General features: G+C 39.9%; 1 protein-coding gene across 2 annotated transcripts in view; it reads right to left on the bottom strand.

Moving 5' to 3' along the window:
* The window catches only part of Sox102F (transcription factor Sox102F), a 376,128-nt gene that overhangs the window by 244,647 nt on the left and 116,791 nt on the right, over window positions 1-14,690 (bottom strand). The window contains exon 2 of one of the 2 annotated variants that reach the window (XM_073089569.1): window positions 2,065-2,121. The exons of the other annotated variant lie outside the window; for it this stretch is intronic. The gene's annotated coding sequence lies outside the window, so the exon portion shown is untranslated. The remainder of the gene's footprint in view (window positions 1-2,064; window positions 2,122-14,690) is intronic. 2 annotated transcript variants of the gene reach the window in all.

Here is a 14,690-nt window from a genome sequence, read left to right as displayed (position 1 = left end):
CCAAATTCAAATCTCATGTATTTATTTAAAATTAATTCAAACAGAACTCTTTTTGAATGTTAACAATCTAGCAGCGCTCCGGAAGATTTTCCTTTTCAATAATAAAATTAATAAAATCTATTTTTTTATAATATAGGAGTAGCAAACGAGCTTGCAGTCCACCTGATGGTAAGTGGCTCCTGCCGCCCATGGACAACAGATAGGATAGATATTCCTACCTGAGGTCGGCCACAGATGCGCCGCTACCCCTGAGGACTAAGCTGGAACGCCTCGGAAAAGTATGTCTCCCTTACCACACCCTTCAAAACGGAACACAGCAGCGCGTAACACTGCTGTTATTAGGCAGAAATAGTGTAGCGATGGTGCGCCTGGAGTCGAACCACAAAGGGTTCTACCACCTTCAAAATCATTTGATATTCATATTATTATTAAGAAATCTTGGATCATGACAATCGAACCCCAGACCCTCGCATTCATGAGCTTAGAATTCATCTACTCTAAATAACAGACAGACACATCAATTTCATTTATCTATAGCTAACAACAAGAGGTCTTATTATCTCAACGCTAAGAATAAAGTAGGTACCACAATAAAAGTGGCTTAACAAGCAATCAGAATTAGTGATGCAACGATATATCGAAAGTTCGATAATATCTGATCCGATATATCGATATTGAACCGTCGCCGATATCGATATGGATTTTTTTAAATAATTTATGTAGTAACAATGCCGTTTAAAGTAAAATAGACAGTATTTATGAAAACAAAAATCATGACTGTTTAAAAAAATTGCCTGTCACTCTTACAATTTAGAAGAATCCAACGACACCTCGTATGTTAAAAACCGTTAGTCATGTGTGCCAAAGAATAAGACATCCATAAACACATACTCTAGAAAAACATTATCTACCGCATTTGGGTAAAAAAACTATTCATCATATTCTTTGAATAGCCACGATTAATAAAAAGTATTTTTGTTAATTACTAGCTGACCCGGCAAACTTTGTACCGCCTCAAAATCTATTTATCAATATATTTTATTTAAATATAGCCTATGTTACTTGTGGATAATGTAGCTTTCGAATGTTTAAAGGTATATCGAATGGTTAAAGAATTTTTAAAATCGGTCCAGTAGTTTTTGAGCCTATTCATTACAATAAAACAGACAAACAAAGTTTTCCTCTTTATAATATTAGCATAGATTGAAATATCTATAATATCAATGATAGTTTCGATCGATATTTCAGGTTATAGATATAAATATCGATACTCACAAACATCCCTAATCAGACAGACAGTAATCAAATAACTTTGTTTCAGTTCTTAATCATTTTCAAATAACGGTATGGGGTAACATTAGACCTCTATTACTGTATAATTTACCCGTTGTACAATTTTATGGAGGGCTAATGAAATAATTGTTGCATATTAAGGTGTAAGTTCCCTATGGCGAAGGGTTTTATGGCGACCCCTAAGACCAATTCCGAGGCCATAAAGTCCCATATCATAAATAGGATATCATAAATAGGATCGAAATTTTTATGGTGATGATATGACATGTATGAGTTTTTTTTTTTACTCTGTGGGTAATGTGAAATGGCGCCATACTACAGGATGTTTCTTTTTTCAAAATTAAATAGATATAGATAGATAGAAAAATATACTTTTTAATGTAATGTTTGATTTTTTTGGAAATGAACTCATTCGATTCCGGATAGGAAGATAGTTTATTAATCGACTCCATGACTCATTTAAGCATTTTTTACTTTTGGATTTTGCCATCGATTTAAAATGAAGCACCTGTAGATATATTCGAATAGACAATATATAATAGACATCAATAGTTACCTCCTAATAATGTAATACTTTTGTAACAGGAGTTTATTTCGATACCTATAAGTAATCTATCTTATTTAATTAAAAAGAAAATATTAATGAAAATATATTTTAAAAAATAAATTTTCTAATTACAAAATTTCCATTAAACCTTTCGATCTGTTTTCAAGATACTTAACATTTTATTATTATTATTTAACATTAAAATATATTCCAGGTATTCTTACCTGTAAATCTGAAGTCGGTACTTTCATATCCACGGATATCTGCGATTGGATTGGTACCTGAAAACAAGAAAGTAATTATAATACCTACAAAATTACACAAGGGGTTGTTTGCTGCCAGATATGTAGGTACATTCTACATTATATGCACTACCTCGGTTTCTCTATGTGCATTCCATTTGACGGTTACTGGATATCTTAAAACAGTTTTAGAGGCTATTAAACTCCTACTTAAGTTAGACAGATGCGGACTAAAGACTAAATTAACTAAGGCTAAGAGGACTAAGGTAGAAGCCTTCACATAACCATCTTTAATCACACCCTTTAAACTAGAACACAACAGCCCTCAACACCGTTATTACGCAGACAACTTTTAAAGTTTCATTTAAAACCATTTCAAAAATTCATCCTTGGACAGTTTTGAGGTTTTGACACTTTATTACAAACTAGCTGACCTGGCAAACCTGGCAGGCTTTGTACCGCCTCAAAATCTATTTATCAAATATATTTCATATAAAATATAACCTATGTTACTCGTGGATAATGTAGCTTACGAATGGTGAAAGAATTTTTAAAATCGGTCCAGTAGTTTTTGAACCTATTCATTACAACCAAACAAACAAAGTTTTCCTCTTTATAATCTTAGTGTAGATCAATCGTGTTATGTAACAGAATACTTACAAACTTTTTGTTTACAACCCCCAAAAGTTATGCACAAGTGCAGTAAAGCTCTAGTTTTCTTCCAATCATAAGAAGTGCACTTAAAATATTAACCCCTCAATCACTCGCGCCAGTTATGCTTTGAGATTCACCGTGTAAATTGTGATCGCGCTACTTTTACACGCTTGTCTCACTACAAGCGAGCAAACGATAAACGATGAAAAAAACATGACAAAATACCCACATTTTAAGTTAACTTGTATAAATGTGGAATAAAATGGGGTATTTAGATTTAAAAAATATTTTTTGTCAATACCACTAGCTAAAATCACTTCATTTATTCCTTAGGAAAACAGAATTGCATAAATTAATTATGAAATGAGTCGATAAAATCAATATATTGCACATACTCTTAAGAAATAGTAAACATTTTCCCACTTAAAACTCGTTCCTCGCTGACACTGGAACCACATCCTTACCCAGCAATCGATTCTTGAAGGCGGTTAAATTAAAAAAAATGATTAAAAAACCACCGCCGGAACAAAGGAGCCGCCGCTTTGGCAAAATTCGCAGATTACTACGGCATCCGATAAACCAATATCGCGTGTACTCCGACTGTAACGAACTGGCCCGTGGCATGTGATCACACGGACTGATTTTGTTCGCAATTTAAATTAAAGATGGCCGCGGAGATTGGTGCGTGGATCGCTGGAATACTCTCACCAGATACTGTCTATTTTTTGAAGATGTCTCATAATTTTGGTGGTGATCATTATTTATGACGGTATTTCTAACGTTGAGAATTTTTGAGTTGATATTTGAATTATGTGTCGTGTACAAAAATTCACTAACTTTTTTTATATTTATTTTCTATTTTTATTTCATTTTTGTCAAATATTTTATTAAGCTGATACATTCGGTAAGGTTGTATTAAGAAATGCGTTTTCAAAGGTTCTACTTACGACAGTAGATTATCGTTTAATACTTTTGTTCTTAACAATAATCATTTTAAATTTACAAAAATATGAAAAATATTAAATCTTCTTATTATTAAAACAATATTTAGTTATAGGTGTGTATTTAATACAAAGATACTTATTTAAAAAAACCTGACTGCTTAAGAACTACTCCCACAATTTAGACAAATCAACGGCACCTCCTTATGTTCAAATCCATCAAGCCATTTGAGCCGCGGGACACGCCATAGAACAAAACATAGGTACATAATATTACATACGCTTGAAAAAAATACCTACCCCCACAATCAGTTGGGGGTAGGTATTTTTACTACTTTATTTTTTTAGTGTAAATATAATACACACAAAATCTGATTACTGTTTAAAAACTCTAAATAATTGTCACACTAAAAAAACACAAAAACCGGAACTCAAAACGAATTCGCATTGCATCTGATCAATGCTGCTTAATTGCGAATATCGACGTCAACGGCCAGTTCTCGTCGGCGTCACTTGCCAGACAAAGTGTCAGGATGAAAGGAGCCGCCGGCGATTGTCGCGGCATTGTGTCGTCATTCGTTAGTCCGCATTATCGTACTAAGATTTATTTTAACGATTAACCGTGGACAAGGGAAGCGCGGCAGCGGATTGATTGTTGGATGTAGTTGAATGAATTTTGCTTGATAGTCAAGAATCAGAAGTGAAAAGATTATCTATGTGAAAAGAATGGTGAGTACAGTTTAACTTCTTCTTATACTCGTATTTTAAAAGCTATTAAAAAGTATAGTTTTGTTATAAATCTGATGTTTAGGCATTGAATGTACATATTGACCTGATTTCAGATAATCTAAATTAATTTTCTTTATACTGTTTTTTGACGAGAAAAATCTCAGATTAATTAGTGCATAATAATAATATAGATATTTATAATATAGATATATTAATAATATATATATTTTTCACTGGTTAATAGAAAAATCACACAACAACTTAACCTAACCTAAAAGTAGTGGTGGTTTTTAAAATAAAAAGATATTTTGGACCTATCCTAGCTTTTGATAGCATATTTAATTAATATGCATTAAATACTAAAAATTATGTTAACTTATAATTTGTAAATATGCTTTTTTTGGATGTAATTTACAATACATTTAGTGCTTAGTTCAATTTTAAATAGATTTTTTATTAATTTTCCTTTTTGTAAGGATTTTGTCTAATAATATTTAGCACCCAATCGCTTATAAATTACACCAAGCCGTATCAACGATTAACGCTTAAAAGAGCAGTCATTTAACCGCAATTGGATTGCATGTGCTTTTGGTTCTAGCAACCAGTATTGTTAGGTAAACAATAGCTATTAATTATTCATCCTGTTCATACATTTTGAATGTTAATTTGTATGGGAATGTAAGGAGCAAGGCTTGTGGAGGATTTTATTGATGTAGATGAGGCTAGGTTGGTTATAATGCCGATGGAATCGCGGACGAATGCTATTGAAGAGCGTACCCGTGGTTACGACAAAGGGTGTTCAGGGCAACACCGTGGGGTTTTTGCTGCTAGGAGCCTGGCATGAGAGGAACACATGCAAGGTTTCCCCACGTGAAAAAATATTGGTAAGAGAAACTTAATTGTTTTAATGCAGGATACCTATATGTGGCTCTATCTATTATCAAATTGTGGAAACTCTCTACAGTTAGCCTCTGCACCAGAGGAAAGTCCTTTTCTTAGATACAGTTTTTAGCTTTTCTTACTGCGAAAAGAGAAGAATTGGTGGTATTTTATTATATTCCTTAGTAGATGGTGGAACTGATGGTGGAACCGAATTTATGGATGGAGCCGGCGCCATTGCCCCCATATAGGTCTATCTACCGTACAACAACAGTGTTATGTACATATTGTGATTAACGACAACCTTAATACGGCAAGGTATGTCCTAGATTTCATTTAACGTAGTCCTCAAGGGTAGCAGCGCGTTTCTACCCGATCTTAGGTAGGACTCTAATCCTATTGGAATCAATATCAATACATGAGAGGGAGTAACATCTCATCAGTCTGCATACTTGTTTGTTTCCTTAATTAAGTACAGAAACTATTTTACTCAAATTATCGCAAAATAATCAATTTTATCGATTGCAGTCCATCGTTGGTTAGACTGAATGGATTCTGATAGAGTATAAATGGACCGTTACATCTTCATTGAAGACACAGTAAGTACTTAAGTTTTTACACACATAAAAATTAAGTGTGAAAGCTTAAGAGTAATTAAAACAATAAAATTTTAAGCTCTTCATAACCCAAATAGCGACAAGTGTAATAAAATTTATAATTACATATGTTCAACACGTACGCTATGTGTGTACGCTTTTTTGTGCTATTGTAATTACAGACCTTTTTGTAAAAGACTTAAAAATTTTGCATTGTCTCTTTTAACACTCAAATAATTACATTTTTGTTTGATCAAAGACTTACATAAAGATTATTTGCGCCTTTTTATATTTTTAAATCTCAATAATTATTATTATTTTATATTATATGAATCGATTTGCTTCATATTCTAGAAAAAATGGCGGTTTGACCTGTATATCCTGGAATCTCATCAAGCCGAAAATATGACTAATACTCGTAATATCACACTTTTGTGTTGTTTAAATCAGTTTTGTTTTCGAATATGGCAGTACCTACCTACATTAGAATTAATAAATTATGTTTACTAATCCTATTGCCAGAAGTAGGATAATTTAATTGTCTTTGTTTCAAGCAGTAATCGTTTGTTAGTAACAATAATTGTAATTGCACACGGCGATTTTTTTTATTTGTATGGATAGAAAATAATCGCAGGCCATCTGATGGTCGTTAGTGCAGCTGCCTTCTATGACCTTATCTAGTTCCTATTTCTCCGCGTAAGTAGGTATGAGTAACAAAAATTATTTTAGTTTGAATAAAACAATAGTGTATGCATTTCCATACATGCGATTTTTGAAGGTGGTTCAATCCTCTGTTTAAGCTACATTCCGGGTACATTATCGCTACATCTATTTCTGCCTTATAACAGGGTTAAGAGCTGATGCATTCTGGCTAAAACATTGTGGTCCGGAAGAGACATTTATGGGAGTACCAACTTAATCAGGTAAAACTACAACTGAACCTGGGCTTGATTAGCGTTATTCATGGGTGGCAGTAGCTACTTAGTATCAGCACTTTATTCTCAATGCTATTTCTGTTACAAAAAAGACATTTAAGTCCACGAATATATACATATACATAGACTACCACCTGTAGAGACAACATCTAATTAATTACAAAAACGCAAGGCCTCGAGGAAGGTATTACAACGTTACTTATGTACCAGGCTGCCATAAACGTAACAATAGGACGATACCTCAGCACATACTCGGACTTCAGTGAATGGGTCTTAAATTGTGTCTCTTGCATTTCAATCTTCACCGGGAGTTTTTGACGTTATATATTTTATTTAGTACCCGTTATCCCCGTATTTCAAGCAGTGATAGTGGTTGAAAACCGGCGTCTCGATCGAACGGACCACGGTTCGAATCCCACGTACACATCTGACCTAATAATGTGCTTATTAAAAATTAATAATCATTTGCTTTAACGATGAAGGAAAACATCGTGATGAATCCGGAAAGATAAAAAAGAGTTCTCAAAAGGTACCTATGTAAAGTCTATCAATACGCACATGGCCAGCGCGATAGACTATGGTCTAATCCTTCTCATTTCGAGTGGAGAACGATGCCCAATGGTGGGAGAATAATTGGTTAATGACGACTCCGGTGCATTGGGTATATGATTAATGTTTCGTATTTTTTCTATTATTATAGTTATGTCAATATCTTCTTCACTGATTTTTGGAGTTTACTCCTTAATTTTTTTTTTTTTTTTTTGGCGCTCAGATGTAGGTGGAAAAAGGGCTGACCCTCTACGGAGAGGGAGGAGCAAAAAATGCGTCCAAGCACTTACAGGCCGCGACGGCCGGTGCCTGCGTCGTGTGGGGCTGAATGAAAGGTCCTCCTGAAGGGAGGACCATCCCACTAAAAACTCCTTTAAGGCATTCGTCCAAGGGGACCGTACAGCCGACATCGGATAGCGACCTCTCGTTTGCGGAGCGAGAGGCGCTAGCGGCGCTCCCTAGAGAGCTACCGCTGGATAGATGACACTGAAGGTGTCAACGTATCATGAATAAGATTAGAATCGTCGGGAAGACGATTCTCTATGGAGAGTTGTACGCCCCTGTGGGCGGCCAGAAGATTCTCCACATCGGTGGAGAGTTTGTTAGGAGCGTCGGTCAAGATATTTCTTGGCCGACGGCAATTGTAACGGGTAGGAAGAGGGGGAGGCATAGTCCGCTGCACCCTTGATTAAGGGGTTGGAATGGTTTTCTGAGCGGTCGAAGAACGCTTCAGAGAATTGTCTGAGGACTTGTTGTATTGGAGCGAGCTCCAGGTCGCGGTGGAGGTCAGCGTTTCTGACATACCAGGGGGCATTAAGTGCCCGACGACAAAAGAGATTTTGTATGACCTGGAGTTTGTCTAGGATGGTGGGATTCGCGTGAGCGAAGACTGGAGAGGCGTATGTTAACACCGGTCGAATGCAAACCTTATACAGCGTTCGCTTATTCCTGGCTGACAACTTGCTGTGTCTGCCAATCATGGCGTTGAGGCGGCTCATGTAAGAGCGGGCGGTATGGGTGACCTTAGAGACGTGGGGTCTAAAGGTGAGGCCCGGGTCAAGGGTAACTCCTAGGTATTTTACTGTGGGCCTCCATGGAATGGGGGCCCCAAGTAATTTGACGGAGGGCAGGTTGTTTAAGCGCCTGCGTTTGTGGTCGAAGCGCATTGCGGAGCTTTTCTCCGCATTGACTTCGATGCGCCATTTCCTAAACCAATCTCCTAACTCGTTGACCGAGCGTTGGAGTTTGGCGAGGACAGATGACTCCTTTTGCCCTTGGATGTAAAGGGCGGTGTCATCGGCGAAGAGTGAGAGCTGCACCCCATTTTTGGGGATAGGAATATCGTTGGAGTACGATATGAATAATGTAGGAGCGAGCACTGAGCCTTGAGGGACTCCGGCTGTTACGGGGCGTGGGGGAGAGAGGATACCTTCGTGCCTGTAGCGGAAGGTTCTGTCCTGAAGGTAGGAAGCCACGATGCGGACTAGGCGATCAGGAAGACCAGAATGGTATAGCTTGTATACCAGTCCTCCATGCCAGACTTTGTCAAAAGCCTTGGCGACGTCGAAGAAGACTGCTAGTGTCTTGTTACGTCTTGGATAAAACCCGCTTGTGATGTACTCGACAATGCGGTGGACTTGTTGGGGGCACGAGTGCTGGAGGCGAAAGCCAAATTGGTGAGGAATGATGAGTGGGGGAGCATCTATTGGGAAGAGGTGCCCTCTTATGTGAACGAGGATCACCCGTTCGAAAACCTTGCCCATTGCATTGAGGAGGCTAATGGGGCGGTGGTTGGAGGGAATATGTTTCGGTTTCCCAGGCTTGGGAATACCGATAACTGTTGCTGTCTTCCAGGCTGTTGGAAAGAAGCTGAGATCGAGGCAGGCATTGAAGATAATGACCAGGAGGGTCAGTGCCTGCTCGGGGAAGTGTTTGAGCGCCAGGTTGGAGATACCATCCGGACCTGGGGCTTTACGAGGTTTCAAACCGCGGATGACGGTCCGGACCTCGTCTGTAGTGATTTTAATGGGAGCAGAGGTGACAGGGAGAGAGATCTTTTTAAGGACCTCCTCCTCCACCTTGTGAATGTGGATAGGGTCGCACGGTTGAGTGCTGGGGGAGCACTGCGCAGCGATGCTATCTACGAAGCATTCAGCCTTCTCAGCGTCTTCGAAGGCTATGCTGCCGTCGGGACGCGTGAGAGGGGGAGTGCTTGAGAAGGCTTCGGTACGAAATCGTCTAGCGATTTTGTAGAATGCCTTATGAGAAGGTTGGATATCCTCCATGAGAGAGTTCCAGTTGGAGTCCCTCATTTCGGCTAGCCGGGATCTGACTTTCCTTTGGAGGGCGTTAGCGCGCCTCCTAAGGACAGGGGTGGGATACTTGGCGGCCCATCTGAGGGCTGCGTTTTTAGTTTGGATTAGCTTCCTGACCTCGCGAGGTAGTTTGCGGTTCGGGACCTCTACCACCTTCGCGTTGTCATGAAGCGAAGTCTGAACTAGCTGGGTGAGTGAGTTCACCGTACTGTCTATTTTCTCCGAGCTAACAAGGTAGTCTGGGGGAATAGTATACGGTGAATCGGGGGCCTCTATGGCCGAGGTGAGAGATTTCTCGTACCCTTCCCAATTAGTGAAGGTTTTCGAGGAGGTATGGGGAGTTGGATCATAGGGACCTAACTGTAGAGAGACTGGACGATGGTCTGAGCCCAGATCGTCCAGTGTTTCGATCGCTCTTGTATTGAGCGCGACGCCTTTAAGGAGGGCGAAATCCAGCACGTCGGGTTCTTGGTCTTCCCGATCGGGGTAGTGGGTTGGCGCTGTTGGAGAGAAGATATCAAAGTCCAGTGCGCGGGAAATGGTTAAGAGTTTCTTACCGTTGGTGTTAGTCAGACGACTGTTCCAAACGGTATGTTTGCAATTGAAATCTCCAAATAGTACGACAGAGTCTCCGAGCGAGAGGAGGGCCTCCAAGTCGCTTTGGAGAGGGGCTTTATTGGCGGGGAGGTAAATTGAGGCTATGATCAGGGACGGGTGTCCTGTCATGCCTAATTTGCATATGGTGGCTTCCATATTGGTGAGCTTGGGTGTTTCCAGAGGGGTGCAATGGAAGGATCTCTTGTAGTAGATGGCAGTGCCTCCGCCACGGCGGTCGTCGGCTCTGTCATTACGTACAAGCGCGTAAGAGGGGAGACTTACGCCTTTAAGGGAGGGCTTGAGGAAAGTTTCCTGAACAAGCAACAGGTCGATATCCCTGTTGCGGACGAACTCTTTGAGTTCGGGAATGCAAGGCTTAAGACCTCGTGCATTGAAGGAGATAAGCGAGACGCCTTTAGGTTTTTGACGACCGGGATGAAGGGGTTGAGTATGAACGTTACTCATTGAATGGACTTGAACAACGCTAGGTGTTCAGAGTAGATTGCGATGCGCTCCGCCTGGCTGACGTTACGCATCTTTTGCGAGACGAGTATGATCTCGTCGAGGTTCACGCCCTTAACGCAGTCCTTAAGGAACATGATATGTTCCCTTACCGATGCGTCTTGGGTGGGACGGGGAGTGGGAGTGGCCTTAGGGGCCGGGGTTGGTGGGGCGGTCGCGGGTGCGACTTTCCTCCAACTCATGGGAGCGGTTGGGGTTTTGGAGGCCCCTAGCCGCGGGAAATTGGTCGAATTGACCGGAGGTGGGCCTGCTTTCGAGGGCTGCTTTTTAGCAACCTTCTTTTGAGCGGGACGGGGGGCTTTAGGGCAGCCACGGTAGTTAGCCGGGTGCCCTGAAGTGGTGCATAGCACGCAGGCAGGAGGGGACTCGTCTTCACGAGTTCTCTTGCACTCACGTGTGGCGTGGGGTTCTAGGCACTTGACGCACCTTGGGGGGGCAGTGCAGTTCGCCGCTGCATGGCCGTAAAGCTGGCAGCGGTGGCACTGGGCAGGGTAGCCACGCTTGTTAGGTGGTTCCACCTTGATCTCAGAAAGGCCACAGATTGTGAGCTCCTTCTCCTTGAAGATGTCCTTGGAGGACGGAGTTTTGGCTAGAATGGCCAGGGCTAGAGGGTATTTCACCCCTTTGCGGTTGTACAGCTTGTGTACACCTTCCACGGGGAACCCTTGGTTGACTAGATCCGTTAGGATTTCGTCAGTGGGAAGCTCATAGGGGAGACCCCTAAGGACCGCTTTGATTTTGCGGTCCTCTTCTAAAGCGTACGTGTGGTACGGGAGTTGAAGGTGAGTTAGGAGCCTAATGAGGCTCCTGAAGTCCTCGGTGGTGGGGCATGAAACGCGAATAGAGTCGCGAAGGTTACGTGCCTTGGTGTAGTGGATCTGTTTTTCCACTAGGGTTTTAGAGAAGTCGGACCATTTCGACTTATCTCTGAAGAAAATGTGTGGGGGCGGTTTGCACTTGGCAAGTGCCGGTTCGCAGCGCGTGGCTGGCTTGGCGGGCTTAGCCGCGGGGGTTGAGCTCTGGGGCTCGGTGGAGGTTTTTGGCACGGGGGCCAGAGTGGAGGCTTTTGGCACGGGGGCCAGAGCGGGGGCCGCTGGGGCTGGGGTGGCTTCAAAAGAGGCCTCGGAAGAGGTTTCACTTGTCGCCTTAGCGACGCGTTTCACCGGTCGTTTTTTCGTCTTCTTCGACTTGACTGGGGTGAAACCCTGGTCGTCGTCGGAGGAGGCGGCGGAGATAATAGTGTTCTCCGACGATTCGTCGGAGGAGGCGGGGCGTTTGAGCGAGATGGCATCGAAGTCCATCTCGTGTCTCGGGGTGGCATCAGGGGATGCGGGTGAATCAGTAACGGACAGGGGATCCGTTACGGATTTTAAGGGCTCGCAAAGGGAGCGGAGTTTGACTGAGTCAAATGGGCGATTGAGCTCCTTGCTCAAGAGGGAGGACAGAGCCTCGAAAAACCTATCTGTTACCACGTAGGCCATGGTAACCTGGGATGCCTCCCTGCCGAGGCAGGGAGCTAACGGGGAGGGGGAGGAAAATGCAATTACCCCTAAGGGAAAGTAACTGCTACCGTCACCCTTGGGATAGCCCAAGTGCAGTGGGATCGGGTCTGCCGGTTTCTCTCAGGCCGAGAGGTCTGAGAAGCGCACCGGGTCAACGCTAGCTGGTTTCGTTGGCACCGTTAGGTATCCACCAACTCAAACGCGTCGGGACGTGAGTTTTGTTTATTCCCAATAAATTGGCAATAAACAAAGCACGGACCGCTATCGATATATCGAGTAGGCGAGAACCGGCCGAAAGGCCAGAGAAAATTCTGGGTTAGGAAACACTAGAGCGCGAGCAGGCGGGGCTGCTCGGTCTGGCGTTCAAACGCAGAGTGTCGTACTCCTTAAGAAACGATTTGAGTTATAAGGCCCGGTACGGAAATTTTATGAGGAGTAAAATCAAGTGTAACACGAAAAGTTGAGGCGTAACGGAAACCAAAATATGAATCAAGAGTGCTTTTATTAATTTAAAATACAGTAAGTTCAAATCCCATATGAAAGTAATTATTACAATAAAAATAATTAGCAATATATAAAACATTAAAACGTCATTAACTAATTTATTTACATTTTTGCATAAATTAAGTTATAGGTTTGATCATTTATAAACACTGTGAAAAATATGAACATTGGCGCCATAATATGATTAACAATCTTTTATGAACGTTTTTAAAGAAGAGTAACATATAAAATCAGTAAGCAATTGAATAAGATATAATATTAGCAAAATAAGTTTTTAACATAAAGAGGCTTTTGACCGCTTTTGTAAGTTACTGATATATTAATTTAACTTATAAAAATGGATGCATTATTGATCAGCACCATCTATCAACGATAAACGGGCAAAATCAAAACAGTATTATTTAATATTTATTACAGAATTATTGCTAATGAATTATGTTCAAAATAAGTTATATAAAATTAGCAATACGTTTTAAATGAATTCTAGAATTATAAAACATTCAGAAACAATCCAAATTACATATAATAACATGTTTATTGAGTCTCATATAAATTTCATCCGTAAATTGCAACAAGGATATTTTATAGATGGCAAAGAAATTATAATTATTAAGTTTTAAGTTATAAAACGTTTAACATTGTTTTAAATATAAATAATTATATTATATTAAAATTTACTTTAATATAAACAATTATATTAGGTTACCATTATAATATTTGGAACCAAAATACATAGATTGATAAACTTGCAAACTTACAATTTATAAAACTTGCCACTAGATGGCGCTATTTTATATTATTTTGTAACATACTTTATGTAATACGCATTATTGAAGTAATATAAATAATCCGAATAATTACAGATATATGTTTGTTTCTCTTATCATTTTAGCAGATGCGTTCATTTACCTACCCTTTTTTCTATTCGATATATATCATAATTATCATTCGTAAGGAGTAAACTCCAATCGTGCGTCGTAGCTGACACACACACACTTTTTTTTATTTTTATATTAGTCGCATTGTCTTAAAACAGAGATAAGACAGAAAGCGCTACTATTATGTTAATAATAGCATCCTGTCTATGTGATAATTGCTGTTCATCTGTATGGGTGTGGGCTTGAAAATTGTAACCTCAGCTTCATTGCTACAATCAAGGACTAAGTTGGATCGTCTCATGTGTGAAATATATATCGACTAACCGTTATTTATTTATTTATTTATTTATTTATTTATACTTTATTATACCATAAAAATCGGTACAAAAGGCGGACTTAATGCTAGAAGCATTCTTTACCAGTCAACCTTTGGGTATCGATGTCGGTATCGATTACATTAATAACTATATTCAAATTACTTGTTATTTTTGTGTTACATTATTGTATTTCTAATATTGGTGTCCTATTTTGTTTAATAAATTATATTTTTTAAATTTTAGGAGCTTAGTAAATTATTTTTTTTGTTTGGTTATTTCATTTTTCTAACTAGGACTAGTACTTTTCAAAGAAATCCGCTTATCCGCTTAAATAAATAGTTCATTTTACGCTATAAGCACATAAATAAAACGCACTTCACAATCCATTCCCAGCATCCGTCGATATAACGCCACGTTATCTCCCATTATCTCCGTCCAGTTCCCACCTGTCCGCTCAAACATTGTCTTATTAATTAAACCGACTGCTTATCTCCGGTCATTGTCGTATCTTTGACGTGGCGTGTAATTCTTGGGTTGCTTGTGTCTAATGTGGTAGAGAATTAAGACCAGTAATAGATGAAAAGTTGTATCAGTTTACTTGAAGGACAAATTTGGGAAAATGTCAAGGTAGAAAAGGAAGGTAGGAAAATGTCAATAGAAATACTTCAAAATCTATTTTTATCTTATACA

The sequence above is a fragment of the Epargyreus clarus genome, unplaced genomic scaffold (assembly GCF_041222505.1).
Source record: "Epargyreus clarus isolate Ecla_fem2 unplaced genomic scaffold, WU_Ecla_fem_2.2 ptg000029l, whole genome shotgun sequence".
NCBI lineage: Eukaryota > Metazoa > Arthropoda > Insecta > Lepidoptera > Hesperiidae > Epargyreus > Epargyreus clarus.
The sequence above is the reverse complement of the archived record's forward strand: the minus strand, read 5'-3'. Positions and strand labels throughout refer to the sequence as shown.